The sequence below is a fragment of the Acipenser ruthenus genome, chromosome 37 (assembly GCF_902713425.1).
Source record: "Acipenser ruthenus chromosome 37, fAciRut3.2 maternal haplotype, whole genome shotgun sequence".
Taxonomy (NCBI): domain Eukaryota; kingdom Metazoa; phylum Chordata; class Actinopteri; order Acipenseriformes; family Acipenseridae; genus Acipenser; species Acipenser ruthenus.
The window spans coordinates 3,553,329-3,568,935 of NC_081225.1; positions in this window are offsets into that span (position 1 = coordinate 3,553,329).

Consider the following 15,607-nt stretch of genomic DNA (forward strand, 5'->3'; position numbering starts at 1 on the left):
TTACCCATTTATACAGTTGGGTTTTTACTGGAGAAATCTAGGTAAAGTACAGCAAAAGTGTCCCCCACCTTGGATTGAACCCACAACCCACAAACCTCCGGTCAAGAGTCCAGAGCCCTAACCACTACTACACATTGCTGCGCGCATATATATATATATATATATATATATATATATATATATATATATATATACATATATATATATATATATATATATATATATATATATATATATATATATATATATATATATATAATATATGCTTCGGTTTTTCAGATATTTATGTAACGTACTAGAAACTACGGGGAAGCAGTGTGGAGTAGTGGTTAGGGCTCTGGACTCTTGACTGGAGGGTCGTGGGTTCAATCTCAGGTGGGGGGACACTGCTGATGTACCCTTGAGCAAGGTACTTTACTTAGATTGCTCCAGAAAAAAAAAACAACAACTGTATAAATGGGTAATTGTATGTAAAAAAATAATGTAATTGTATGTAAAAATAATGTGATATCTCGTAACAATTGTAAGTCACCCTGGATAAGGGCATCTGCTAAGAAATAAATAATAATAATATATAGAAACTGCAGTAGAAAAAATATACAGAACAAATACCATATTAAATGGTAAAAAATTCAATATGTTGAAAAAATTAGATTATATGAAGTAACCATTTAATAAATATAACTATTTAGATATGTAATGTTGTCACACAGGAAGGGCCTGGTTTTCAGATTGGACACTGGAGGATAGCATAGAGATAGAGATAGAGCGATATGGAAAGTGGAAATCCAAGAGAGAAGATGCAGTTTCTTAGGCAGAAAAAGGACTAGATTTGAAGCAGTAATCAGCAATAAAATAGAATCTCTGAGTTTTATATTATTGGCTACTGTGTAATGTCATAACTATACATGTGTAGAAATTACATTACAAAGACAATAAGATAGTGTGACAGAAATAAATGATTCTTGGTTGTAAATCTCCCTCCCGACCTGTGAGTGCGCTAAGCAGCGAGAACAGAGTTCCTTGGACGAGCAAGATGGGCCGAATGGCCTCCTCTCGTTTGTAAACTTTCTTATGTTCTTCTTATGTTCATCTGACAGTTCTTTCCCAGGGTTCAAGGAAAGTAGGCCAGCCTGGAAGGGGGCGAGACTCCATTGCAAGAACGCATTGACCCGGAGGGAAACGACGTGGCAGCCGCAGATTGGAGAGGCGGTTGCACTCGTTTACCAAGGGGTCATGTGTGTTCCTTCGTTTTGGTTTGCGTTTGTGAACCAAGAAGGACTGTGAGAGACCCCGTAACCACTGTTTCAGTATCGTAAGTGTTTTGTTTGTTTGTCTTTGTGTAATTCGTCTTGTTTGTGAATCACTAGATGGCTAACACGATTCCGGAGCTGTCACCGAGGGCCAGCACTAGCCGGAACAACACTGCACTACTGTCACAACAATAAACAGTTTCACCCACCACGAGCACTACTGCATGCACCCAGGACTGGTGACTGTGTGTGACGAAGTGCCCGCCCCTGTGTGTATTTTGTGTGTTATGTGTTGTATGTTGCGTGTGTTAATGTTGGTGTATAGTCATTGGTACACGGGATATAAACGGGTCTGTGTTTCACGTGTATTTAAAAATGTAGATTTGTATTTAGGCACGAGGAGGGCACAGATCACTTCACGTGCTGGTTAAATGTAATATGTGAGCACGGGGTTGCACAGAATTAATTCACGTGCTGGGATTCAAGTGAATAATTAATTAGTAATTGAATCCCAGCACAACAGTATATATAGATGCACATTTCTTTCACTCGGAGTTGGGTGTTCGGTGAGTGGAGAATGAGTGTGGAGAAGGAGAAACTAAATACTAAAAGGAAGTAAGAACGTAATTAGAAGTGTTTCACTCACTGTGTTTGTTTTGTTTGTCTCTTTATTTTGGCGTATAGTGCCGTGTCCTGTTTTGTGCTTGTGTTTTTGTATGTTTACAACCTTTTTATTTTCTGTTTAATTATTAAATGCTGAGCGCAATCACGCACTCAGCTTCACCAAAACCCCAAGTCTCTGTTGTTTATTTCCTGGCTCTGGTCTGACGCCACCCACTCCGGCCGTCTTTGTGACACGTGGTGTCCTGCGTGGGATCTACAGATCCTCCAGGACTCAGGCCAGAGCAGGAACCGCATTTTTTTTGGGAAAAAATATATATATATTGTTGGATTACAAAAAATATATATATAAATAAATAAAATGGGATGGAAGGAGGATAAAAAGGTGAAGGACAGGGAGGAGGAGTGCCGCCTAAGGGCCAGACATCCACGGCGATTTAACAAGCCATCGCCGGGGTGCCTCCTCTGCGACCAGGATCATCTGTTCGCCAACTGTCCCTTCCGCTGCCCCTACCAAGAGGGAGAGGAGGAACTGGCCCAGGAGAGGAAGGGGAGGAGGAGGCAGAGAAGGGGAAAGGAGAAGAGGGAGTCTGAGCGTCCACAGCCCAAGCGGGAGGAGCCAGAACGTCCTACACCTGAGTGGGAGGAGCCCGAACATCCTACGCCTGAGTGGGAGGAGCCCGAACGTCCTACGCCTGAGTGGTGGGAGCCCGAACGTCCTACGCCTGAGTGGTGGGAGCCCGAACGTCCACAGCCCAAGAGGGGGGAGTCGGTGTGTCCACAGCCCAAAAAGGAGGAGTCGGTGCGTCCACAGCCCAAAGAGAGGGAAGTTGGGGCTTCCACAGCCCTAGGACCCAAGCTGCCAGCAGAGGGAGAATGCCTGCTGGTTTCACCTCCACCAGCAGAGGAAGAATGCCTGCTGTCCCCATGTCCACCAGCAGAGGGAGAATGCCTGCTGTCCCCATGCCCACCAGCAGAGGGAGAATGCCTGCTTTCCCCATCTCCACCAGCAGAGGGAAAATGCCTGCTGTCCCCATCTCCACCAGCAGAGGAAGAATGCCTGCTGGTTTCCCCTTCCGAGGCAGAGCCGCACCAGTCCCCTGCAAGAAAGGCAGAGCCGCACCAGTCCCCTGCAAGAGAGGCAGAGCAGCACCAGTCCCCTACAAAAGGGGGAGACTACACGCTGCTCCCACTTTCGTCGCCAGGAGACTACACGCTGCTCCCACCTCCACCGGCAGGAGCAGAGCGGCAGGAGCTGCCTCTGCCTCCGCCACCTCCACCGGCAGGAGCAGAGCGGCAGGAGCTGCCTCTGCCTCCGCCACCTCCACCGGCAGGAGCAGAGCAGCAGGAGCTGCCTCTGCCTCCGCCACCTCCACCGGCAGGAGCAGAGCAGCAGGAGCTGCCTCTGCCTCCGCCATGACCACCAGCAGAGGGTGAATGCCTGCTGGGTCCCTGTCCACCAGCAGAGGGTGAATGCCTGCTGTGTTCCCGTCCACCAGCAGAGGGTGAATACCTGCTGGGTTCCCGTCCACCAGCAGAGGATGAATGCCTGCTGGTATCACTTACCCCACCATCACGAGGAGAGGAGCAGGAGCTGCCTCTCCCTTCACCAGAAGGATCAGGACTAGATGCTGGCGGTCCTCAGCAGCCCTTGCATAGGCTGCTGAGGGAAGCACGTGGAAGAACCGCCCGGCCGCAGAGGTCGAGAAGAGGGCCAACACCCGCACCCCAGTTTGTCCTGACTCCCTGCCTCGCTTCGCCCAAGGATGCCTGCCTCGCTTCGCCCAAGGATGCCTGCCTCACTTCGCCCAAGGATGCCTGCCTCGCTTCGCCCAAGGATGCCTGCCATGCTTCGCCCAAGGATGCTTGCCATGCTTCGCCCAAGGATGCCTGTCTGGCATCGCCTGGGGCTGCCTGTCGCTCTGCATCGTCTGGGGGAGACCTGCTCCCACTGCAGCAGTTTCGCTGCCGGAGATCGTGGGGGAGGTCAGGAGACCTGCTCCCACTGCAGCTTCTTCGCTGCCGGAAGTACTGTGGTCGGAGCCCCACCAAAGGGAGCTACCGGCTACAAAGACAGGGGGAGAGGTCAGGAGACCACTTTCCCCAGCAGCAGTTTCGCTGCAGGAGTGGACCAGCATGCTGTCAGCCGTGCCACTACTGGCAGGGATGCTGACAGCATTGCCAGCCATGGGCCCACTGAAGCCTCCCTTCCCAGCCCGAGACTTTGTCCTGGACTGCTGTATTTTTAAGGGGGGAGGTGGCCATTGAGGCCATGTGTGCTTTGCACGGGGGGGGTATATGTGACGAAGTGCCCGCCCCTGTGTGTATTTTGTGTGTTATGTGTTGTATGTTGCGTGTGTTAATGTTGGTGTATAGTGATTGGTACACAGGATATAAACGGGTCTGTGTTTCACGTGTATTTAAAAATGTAGATTTGTATTTAGGCACGAGGAGGGCACAAATCACTTCACGTGCTGGTTAAATGTAATATGTGAGCACGGGGTTGCACAGAATTAATTCACGTGCTGGGATTCAAGTGAATAATTAATTAGTAATTGAATCAGTATATATAGATGCACATTTCTTTCACTCGGAGTTGGGTGTTCGGTGAGTGGAGAACGAGTGTGGAGAAGGAGAAACTAAATACTAAAAGGAAGTAAGAACGTAATTAGAAGTGTTTCACTCACCGTGTTTGTTTTGTTTGTCTCTTTATTTTGGCGTATAGTGCCGTGTCCTGTTTTGTGCTTGTGTTTTTGTATGTTTACAACCTTTTTATTTTCTGTTTAATTATTAAATGCTGAGCGCGATCACGCGCTCAGCTTCACCAAAACCCCAAGTCTCCGTTGTTTATTTCCTGGCTCTGGTCTGACGCCACCCACTCCGGCCGTCTTTGTGACACGGTGTCAGTATTATTGTGGGTCAGATACGTATTGTTTATTGTTTAGGGCCTAGAAGCCCATTATTGTCTACCCCGTGCAGTACACATTGCTGTGTATTGCCGGGGGATTATTGTTTATTGGTCACCACACCTGCATGGGCAGCAGTGTGGAGTAGTGGTTAGGGCTCTGGACTCTTGACCGGAGGGTCATGGGTTCAATCCCAGGTGGGGACACTGCTGCTGTACCCTTGAGCAAGGTACTTTACCTAGATTGCTCCAGTAAAAACCCAACTGTATAAATGGGTAATTGTATGTAAAAATAATGTGATATCTTGTAACAATTGTAAGTCGCCCTGGATAAGGGCGTCTGCTAAGAAATAAATAAATAATAATAATAATAATAATGTGGGAAATCCGAGAAAACCCAGCAGAACTAAACCAAGTGTGTGTAAAGTGCCGCACGGTCCAGAACTTGCTTAAACTAGTAAGTATGCTAAAAATGGAGCTGCAGGAAATGAGACAGCAACAAATTTGAACCACTTCAAAACGTGATCAAAACCAACATCAAGAGAACGAAAGGAACAATATCCAGGATCCTATAAACAGTGAGAGCATAAAAACATAAGAAAGTTTACAAACAAGAGGAGGCCATTCAGCCCATCTTGCTCGTTTGGTTGTTAGTAGCTTATTGATCCAAGAATCTCATCAAGCAGCTTCTTGAAGGTCCCAGGGTGTCAGCTTCAACAACATTACTGGGAAGTTGGTTCCAGACCCTCACAATTCTCTGTGTAAAAAAGTGCCTCCTATTTTCTGTTCTGCATGCCACTTTATCTGATCTCCATTTGTGACCCCTGGTCCTTGTTTCTTTTTTTCAGGTCAAAGAAGTCCCCTGGGTCGACATTGTCTATACCTTTTAGGATTTTGAATGTTTGAATCAGATCGCTGCGTAGTCTTCTTTGTTCAAGACTGAATAGATTCAATTCTTTTAGCCTGTCTGCATACGACATGCCGTTTAAACCCGGGATAATTCTGGTTGCTCTTCTTTGCACTCTTTCTAGAGCAGCAATATCCTGTGAATAAACTTTGCTGCTGCAACAGTGTTTGCCACCCCTCCTATTTTTGTGTCGTCTGCAAATTTAACGAGTTTGCTTACTATACCAGAATCTAAATCATTAATGTAGATTAGGAATAGCAGAGGACCTAATACTGATCCCTGTGGTACACCACTGGTTACCTCGCTCCATTTTGAGGTTTCTCCTCTAATCAGTACTTTCTGTTTTCTACATGTTAACCACTCCCTAATCCATGTGCATGCATTTCCTTGAATCTCTACTACATTCAGTTTGAGAATTAATCTTTTATGCGGGACTTTGTCAAAAGCTTTCTGGAAATCTAAATAAACCATGTTGTATGCTTTGCAATTATCCATTTTCAATGTTGCATCCTCAGAAAACTCAAGTAGGTTAGTTAGACACGATCTCCCTTTCCTAAAACCATGCTGACTGTCTCCCAGGATATTGTTACCATATAGTTAATTTTCCATTTTGGATCTTATTATAGTTTCCAGAAGTTTACATATAATAGAAGTCAGGCTTATTGGTCTGTAGCTACCTGGTTCGGTTTTGTCTCCCTTTTTGTGGATTGGTATTACATTTGCTATTTTCCAGTCTGTTGGTACAACCCCTGTGTCAAGAGACTGTTGCATGATCTTGGTTAGCGGTTTGTAAATAACTTCTTTCATTTCTTTGAGTACTATTGGGAGGATCTCATCCGGCCCAGGGGATTTGTTTATTTTAAGAGCTCCTAGTCCCTTTAACACTTCTGCCTCTGTTATGCTAAAGGTATTTAAAATTGGATAGGAACAGGTCGACATGTGGGGCATGTTGTCCATGTCCTCCTTTGTAAAAACCTGTGAAAAGTAATCATTTAATATATTTGCTATTTTTTTTGCTATATTTGCTATATCTATGATTTTGCCATTTGTGTCTCTTAGACATTTAACCTCCTCTTTGAATGTTCTCTTGCTGTTATAATATTGGAAAAACATTTTGGAATTGGTTTTAGCCCCCTTAGCAATATTGATTTCTATCTCTCTCTTGGCCTTTCTAACTTCCTTTTTGACTTGTGTTTGCAGTTCCAAGTACTCTTTCTGTGTACTTTGTTTTTGGTCCCTTTTAAAGCTCTGTAAAGTGTCTTTTTTCGCTGAATATTTTTTTAAATTGATCTATTAAACCATTTTGGCCATTTTGTTTTAGATTTAGATTTGTTTACATTTGGGATGTAATTGTTTTGCGCATCTAGTACTACATTTTTAAAAAACAGCCATCCTTTTTCTGTGGATGTTTTCTCTATTTTACTCCAATCTACTTCTGTTAGTCTCTGTTTCATACCTTCATAGTTTGCTTTACTAAAATTGTAAACCTTAGCTTTAGTTATTACTTTTGGGGTTTTAAAAAATACTTCAAATGAGACCATGTTGTGGTCTGAGTTTGCCAATGGCTCTCTGACCTTTGTTTTAGTTATTCTGTCTTCATTATTTGAAAAGACTAAAATCAAGGCATGCCTCCCCTCTAGTCGGTGCCTTGACAATTTGCGTTAGGAAGCAGTCATGTGTCATTTCCACCATTTCAGTTTTGTCTGCCGTGCTCACCACCTGGTTCTCCCATTTTATACGGGGGAAGTTGAAATCCCCCATTAGTATGGCTTCTCCTTTTCTACATGCATTACGAATGTTATTGTATAACAGATTATTTTGCTCAGCGTCTGAATCTGGCGGTCTATAGCATGCTCCTATTATTATGCCCTTTGAATTTTTGTCCATTATTCTGACCCATATTGATTCTGCATTGTTTTCTTTGTCCTGATTTAACACCTGGGCTTCAAGACTATTTCTTATGTATAGCGCTAGACCTCCGCCTCTTCTGTCCTCCCTGTCTTTCCTATACAGTTTGTACCCACTAATATTATATTTGTCTCCATCACTCAGAAACAAAATGTTAGAACTTGAAGCTACTGCACTAACAAGTCACTACGATGTAATAGGTGTTACAGAAACGTGGTTGTCTGAAGTGATGGAGACGAATATAATATTAGTGGGTATACACTGTATAGGAAAGACGGGCAGGACAGAAGAGGCGGAGGGGTAGCGCTATACATAAGAAATAGTCTTGAAGCCCAGGTGTTAAATCTGGACCAAGAAAACAACGCCGAATCAATATGGGTCAGAATAATGGACACAAATTCAAAGGGCATAATATTTTGTCCCAATGTGCCGTGCTCTGTTTTGTTCAGTCTTTTTGTTTGCAATAAACCGACGCAAGCAAGCGCATTTACCATTTCACCTCGCAGTACTGTGTGTTTCTTCTGGGTCTGATGTCACCGTTCAAGACATCCTGTGACAAAGACACAGAGCACTTTTCCATGCACAAAGAACTGGACTGTAATATTGATTGTGTGTATTATTTCAGGACTGAAAACCCGCCGTGTTTGCTCTCAATACCATCGTTGGTAATCGGTAGCTTTATTATTTTGTTAATAAAATCACGGATCATTTTGGGAAGGAAATCTATCATTGTGGACCTTCACCCACACCGCTCGCACCGTGACAGTGTGTTTTTTTCTTTTGCGATTGCTGTAGTAAAATGCAATACATTAAATAGTGTCATTGTTGCCCTTGTTTGAAAGTCATGGTATCGTAGCGCAGTATTACTGGTAAGAATAGAGAATAGGGGCCCCAGAATCAAGTCTTGCATGGGGACACCGTGGCACAAACGCTGTCACTGCACTGTGGTTCAGAACTTGAAGGGCAGTGACTACTCATGTGGTTTAAACAAGACACAACAAAGGTCCCTAGGAGGTTTTCTGAGCAGTGTTTCTTAAATGGTAAAATAAATAAGTAAAAGAAGAATGTCAGTTTTCTTAATCTGAATTTGTTATTGCTGGGCACAATAGTATCCCATACTAAGTTTCCAGTTTGTATTATAAAATAATTCAGTACCATCAGCCAATCAACTTCCAGCTCTAGCAGGCTCTACTAGATGGTAGATGCCCTCTGGAACGTCTCAGCACCAACTGTGAATCAAATTTAAAATCAATCCATGTGTATACCGGCTTGTCACAAGGCTGGCTGAGTGGTGACACGTCAGACCCGGAAGAAACAGACAGACAGAGACAGTGAGGTTGGTGAAGCTGAGCACTTGGTTATGCTCAGCATTTAATAAACAAAACAAGAGAACACAAAAACAGGAAACGGCACTCTACGCCAAAATAAATAGACAAACAAAACGCACTAACATTAACAAACGGTGGATGCACAGACAAACGAACAAACACGGTGAGTGAAAACACTATTTTATTACTCTTTTCGTTTAACTCCTCTCCACACCCGTTCTCCACTCACCGAACACCCAACCCCGAGTGAGTGAAACTTGCATCTATTTATACTGTTGTGCTGGGATTCAATTACTAATTAATTATTCACTTGAATCCCAGCACGTGAATTAATTAAGTGTACTCCCGTGACCACACAATACATTTTAACCAAGTGATTTGTGCCATCCTCGTGCCTAAATACAAATCTACATTTTTAAATACACGTGAAACACAGACCCGTTTATATCCCGTGTACCAATCTCTATAAACCAACATTTACACGCAACACGTAACATAAAACATATAACACAAACTACGCACAAGGGCGTGGCCACATTGCCACACGGCTTTTTTAAAATTACATTCCTACTCTAAAAAGCGATCTCCATTCATCATTTGAAAATACTGTATCCCAATTAAACAAAGTGTCGCCCCAATTAAACAGCATAAATAGCATTGGGAAGAACTGTCTCCCAGAGTTCTGTCCCATTTAAGCACAAAACCACGATTATCAGTATCCTGATTAGGTAGCGCCGACTCTATATACCGTTCTGTACATATGACACATCTATTTATTCAAAAGTAGGTAATTCAGCCAAATTTGAATTCCAGAGCAAGTTAGATTGCAATTCTAAGGAAGGAACAGTACTCTCAATTTATATATATATATATATATATATATATATATATATATATATATATATATATATATATATATATATATATATATATAAATTTGACAATTTAAATTAATCAATCTATAGCAGGGGTTAAATTCTCAACAAAAAAATGCAGGTGCAGCAGACCTGTGCATGTACTCATAGGCACAGACAGGAGCAGTAGACCTGTTTTTTCTACACGTAAACATTTAAAAAATGTAGACAATTTGAGTGCTAATGAATAAATACTTCTAAAATGTACAGATGTCGGTACGCGATACATTTTTTAATACAAAATAAGCCTTAAAAAGTAACTGTTTAAATAACAAATTCACCGTAAACAAGGAAGCTGAAAATACTGAAAGCTTTGTACCCGGCATCTATCATCATGTACTGTAATATAAGTTAAATCTTAAAGGATAAGTATAAAGATGTATTACACACTGCAGTAACTGCTGTAGAGAGGGAGTTTTGTTTCTAGATATCCTAAAAAAAGGGGTGATGCTATGAACAAAATATACAAAAAGGTCTGTCAAACAATGCATAATAGAAGCTGAAATATCCCTTTAATGTTTGATGTACCAGGTACTCTTAAAAATATTATGTACTTGACTCGGCCATTTTACATTGATAGCCTTGCATTGGAACATATATCCCTGTTACATGGCCGAGAGATACCGGAGGCGGTGTGGGAGTCAGAGGGGGAAAAGGAGAGGAAGATCTGGGCATCATCAGCATAGAGATGATATGAGAAGCCATGGGAGGAGATGAGGGGACCCAGGCAGCGGATGTACAGAGAAAACACGGGGGGTCACTTACAATATGACATTGATTTAACATCTCATCCGCAGGATGGAGCACAAGGAGGTTAAGTGACTTGCTCAGGGTCAAACAGTGAGTCAGTCAGTGGCAGAGGTGGGATTTGAACCCGGACCTTCTGGTTACAAGTCCTGGGCTTTAACCACTGGACCACACTGCCTCCTAGATGGGGGTGATGCAGGCCTATTTGAAAGCAGAGGGTAAAGAGCCAGAGAGTAGAGAGATGTTGAGAAGAAAGGAAATGAAAGGAAGTGAGCAGGGGCAGCAGCCTGGAAAAGGTGAGTGGGGAGGGGGTCCAGAGCACTCGTGGTGGGTTTGTGGCCCTGGAGCAGGGAGCAAAGATCAGAGTCCGAAAGGGGCGAGAAGGAGGAGAGGGAGAGCAGATTAGTAGGGGTTGCAGAGGGTGAAGGGGAGTGGATAAGCAGAGTACAGGGAGTGGGTGGGGAAGGAGGCAAGGTATTGAAGAGTTTACGGATGTCAGTGATTTTGGAGGAGAAGAAGGAGGCAAAGTTGTCAGCTGAGATAGAGGAAGGTGGAACAGGGAGAAGGGCTAAGGAGGGAGGAGAAGGTAGAGAAAAGTTTACAGGGATTGTTAGCAGAAGGCTGAATAATAGAGTGGACGTAGGAGTGTTTGGCAGAGGTGAGTGTAGAGGATAAGGAGTCAATGGAGGGGAGGTGCAAGAGAGCAGCAGACGAAAAGAGAGAATGGAGGTTTCGATGGAAGGTGACGAGGGGGTCGGCAGAATGGGATGGGATGGGAGTGACAGAGAGAAGAAAATAAAGCAGTGATCACAGATATCAAGAGGGGTCACCGAGAGGGCGAGGGGGAAGCAGTCCCTGGTGAACACGAGGTCCAGTTGACTGTCAGCTGTGTGAGTATGGGTGGGAGTCATAGTGGTTGGGGTTGGAGAGGTGGATGTTAGTCACTTAATAAAACAACAGGGGTGGAAGGAGAGGGGAAGTAGGAGAGGAGGAAGTCAAGCTCATCAAGAAAGTGACTAAGGGGTCCAGGAGGGCGGTAGAGAACAATGATGAGGAGGTGATTTAAACAGCGTGAAACGCAAAGGTGCTAACAGAGAGAGAGGAGAGAGCAGAGGCTGAAAAGAGCAAGGAGGGAGAGAGCAGAAGTCCTCTTCCCCCACCTCGTCCAGAGGGGCAAGGAGAGTGGGAGAGGACACAGAGAGAGGAAAGAGTGCCAGGATGTTAGAGGTATCAGGGGAGATCCGGGTTAATTAATTAATAAAAATAAAACAAAGGAAAGTGTATGCAAACCTGGTCTGGAGTTGGAACCTTCACGGTCGTTGCTTGGTTAAAAGATTGTGCGTCCGGTCCTCGTTTGGACTACCACAGTTTAGACTACCTGTCCTTTGGTGATAAGGCCCTTCGGTGAGCTGCCGCTGAGTGCTGGAGCACTAGGTTAGCGTCAGTGCATATATAATGCCCTGGAGGTCGAGAGCTGTGTGCTTCAGACAATGGCTTGCAAATTACAGTAATCGAATCAGCTGCGTCCTGCTGTTACTTGGCAAATACTTACTTCAGCACAACTGGCTAATATCGTTCACTTTGCAGCATCAAACTAGCAATAACTCACTTTACAATTAAAACAAGTTGTCCTTAAATACTTACGAGAGCATTCTGGTCTGTCAGCTCTCCTGCTCGCTGTGCGATCTAATGCAAAACTGTGGCAGTTGCCTGGTATATAAGCTCCTTCCTTCAAACAAAAGCAGCGTAATCACTTTACTCAGCGTTCCATGCAAGCCATCTGCTGAATGGAAGAATATGATTGGCTAACAGACGTGCTGATCATAACTACAGAGAGAACATGAGTGTGTCTGCCTCCTCTGAACATATAGTGTTGACTGAATGGAGAATGTGGATCGGATGACAGCCTCTGTGTGAAAGCATATATATATTACATATTACACATAAATAAATTTAAAAAAAGTATTTATTTTGGACACTTCCTCTTATAGAATTCCTGTTGTGAGAGTGACTTCTGCAGCCAATCCAGATAATGCTTAGGTATACACCTCACATTTGGCAAGAAGTATTTATTTACGTTTTGATTCTAAGTGGATTGGTTTTCATTCTTTCTCATAACACACGTTTTATTATAAATCAATTTGTTTAGCATTCATTCAAACTAATTTGCTTATTTTACTTCCCTGGTTTTATAGAAATCTTGAATGAATGCCTTTTGAATCTAAACTATGTTGGCTTTTTGTTTGGAAGATCTGTGCTATACCAGACTTAAGGAGGTAACATTGTAAACATTTTGCCTCATAAAGATGAACTTTACATTATATCTGTATGACATATGTTAGGCACTTTGCTTTGAGGCTATATCTATGGGTGACTCACCTGGTAAAGGCACAGCCACCTGGTGTGCAGAGTGAGTCCTATGAAATCAGCAGATTCGTCCCATAGGCTAAAAGGGCCCATTGGAAAGTATCAGATCTCCACATAGTTGCAGCGAAAACATTTTAAAAAGTCTTTATTCAGGATGAATTGAGGTATTTAGATCCCAGTTCCAGTGTCAAACGGTCTAAATGTTTGGTGCCACTGCACATCTGGCATGCACTGTAAAGTTGTCCACCATATCAGTTAATATTATTACTATGTTATATTGGTCATTGAAAATAAATAAACAACTCATTCAGTAAGGAAGGTCAGTTTACAGTCCCTCCATGTAAACAGATTTTAATTAAAAAACAGGGTTTTATGACATTTCCTAGAGATTAAAAATCCTGTAAAGGATGTTTGCTGATAGGCCATATCCTCTTTATTAGGATCTGCGGATGATGCTTTTTATAACTCTTGTATTTTAAATCTAAAAAAATATAACTGTCAAACATGCTTTAATTATATGTGTATGCACATCAACCCAATTCAATATATATTTTAATCATGCACATAATTATGCCTGGAATTAAATGGTAAAGATACCCAAAGAGATTACAACCTTCTCATTACTTACAGCACAATCACATTCAATACAATATGCATGATATACTTCCTTACCTCCTGTGTACTCTGCTTCATTAGAAACTAGACTTTGTTGGCTCAACAGATATTTACATTACCTGAAGTAGTTTTAACTGCAGGTGTTGTTTTTTTATTAGTATGGTAACTATTTCTTATTTTCTTTAATAATTATTAAATTGATTGTAGCAGGGCAGAAGAGAGCCCTGTACGTAGTTAGTGGGGCAGGTCAAAGGCCTGCTTGGGTTATATGTATTGTGCAAATGATATTGTAAATAGGGTTTTATGAGTTTTGGATGTTTTGGTATGAGTTTATGAGTTTTTCAGATGTTTTGGTATGATTTGAATGTATTTTGTGTTTATTTAAAAACAAGTGTTTTTGTTTGTTATTGTTTGGCAGCTTGGATGGGGTTAAAGCTCCATCCACTAAAATCGTGTGAATTGTGACCACCTCTGAATTGATTAATTTATTGTTAATTCAGAGATGGTCACATGGATACAAACCCACAGCTTTTGCTGGTCGGGGTGGAGGTTCAAGAAGGAGGAACGAGAGAAAACGAAAGTTAAAGTAAAACAGAAAGAAAGCAATTGCTACTTGTGCTGGGCACACCAGCACAGTACCTGTTTGGGTGAAGCGAGATTATTGTGTTTGTGGCTTGTTTTTGTTTGACCATTTATTTTGCTCTGTGAGCAGTGTGTTTTTTTTTGTGAGTGTTGTTTTGTTTCATTATTTATTTTACCTGTCTCTGCCTCTTTGTCAAATTCCTTGTCTGGGAACGTCATCACTCAGCCATCCTGTCACATTGATATATATATATATATATATATATATATATATATATATATATATATATATGAAAAAAGAAAATGATATTTCAGGTACTTAAAAAGGTAGATTAATTGATTACAAATCAATTATCAGGATGTTCGGACTACAAGTCCTTCATCGGCTGAATACAAAAAAACAGTGCTTTGAGAAGTTGATTTTGTTTGTTTTTTATCAACTTCTTAAAGCACTGTTTTTTTGTATTCATGTTGAATTCGCTTGCCCAAAATGTAAACACATTCTTTAATAGTGCCGCACCCACACTGCTTATTCTAACCAGTATACAAAGTAAATGTCTTCATCTCACACACACACATTATACAAAGTAAATGTGATACAGAAATTCCAACAGTACAAACACACAGATTATACACAGTATATTTAAAATCCAACACTGACACACAAGCTTCCTCCCTCCTTGAACTTTTCTGACCACCTTGATATGAACTACACACCAATCCTCGCTTTATTTTCCACCGCAGGAGATGGAGTCCCTGGTAACAGAGATATATTCATTGTTATTTCATTTTGTATATTCTATAGAGACTGTTGATATATGTTATGGTATAGGGCTGTGCCAAACCAGCTACGTCAAATAGTAACATGGCAAGTATCCTTTTTATATGTTTACTTTTAGGAAGATATTAATATTATTTGCATTTGCCCAACAGTGTCATAGTTTTTATACTCAATACAGATTTTTGCGCTTGGAACTAGTAATCAAATGCTACAGCAATAATTGTGAAAAACATGCATAAATATAAATGCATACAAAAGTGTTATATTTGTAATCTCTTCTAGGTACTATGTATATTCAGAACTAAAAAGTTGTTGAAAATAAAAGGTGAGAGTTGCACTTCTACGTATTCTGGGTCCCAGAAGGTGAGAGTTGCACTTCTACATGTTCAGTTATTTGTAGAATTAAGATTAATGGTAATATTGAGCAGTTTATAGCCTTCATAAAATAACAAACAACCCTCAGTTAATATGCAATTTTTTTTTTTCTGGGGAAGATTGTTTCCCCCCTGAAAGAAAAGATGGTACATAAAGGGGGATCACATCAACTATTATTAATAGCCTTCAATTTAAAATTTCCAATCGAATATTCGATCACAATTGATTGATTAGCACTGACAATTATGGTCGTCAACCTTTTCTTCATACTGTGGTGCATATTCCCTGAATATGATAGTAATAC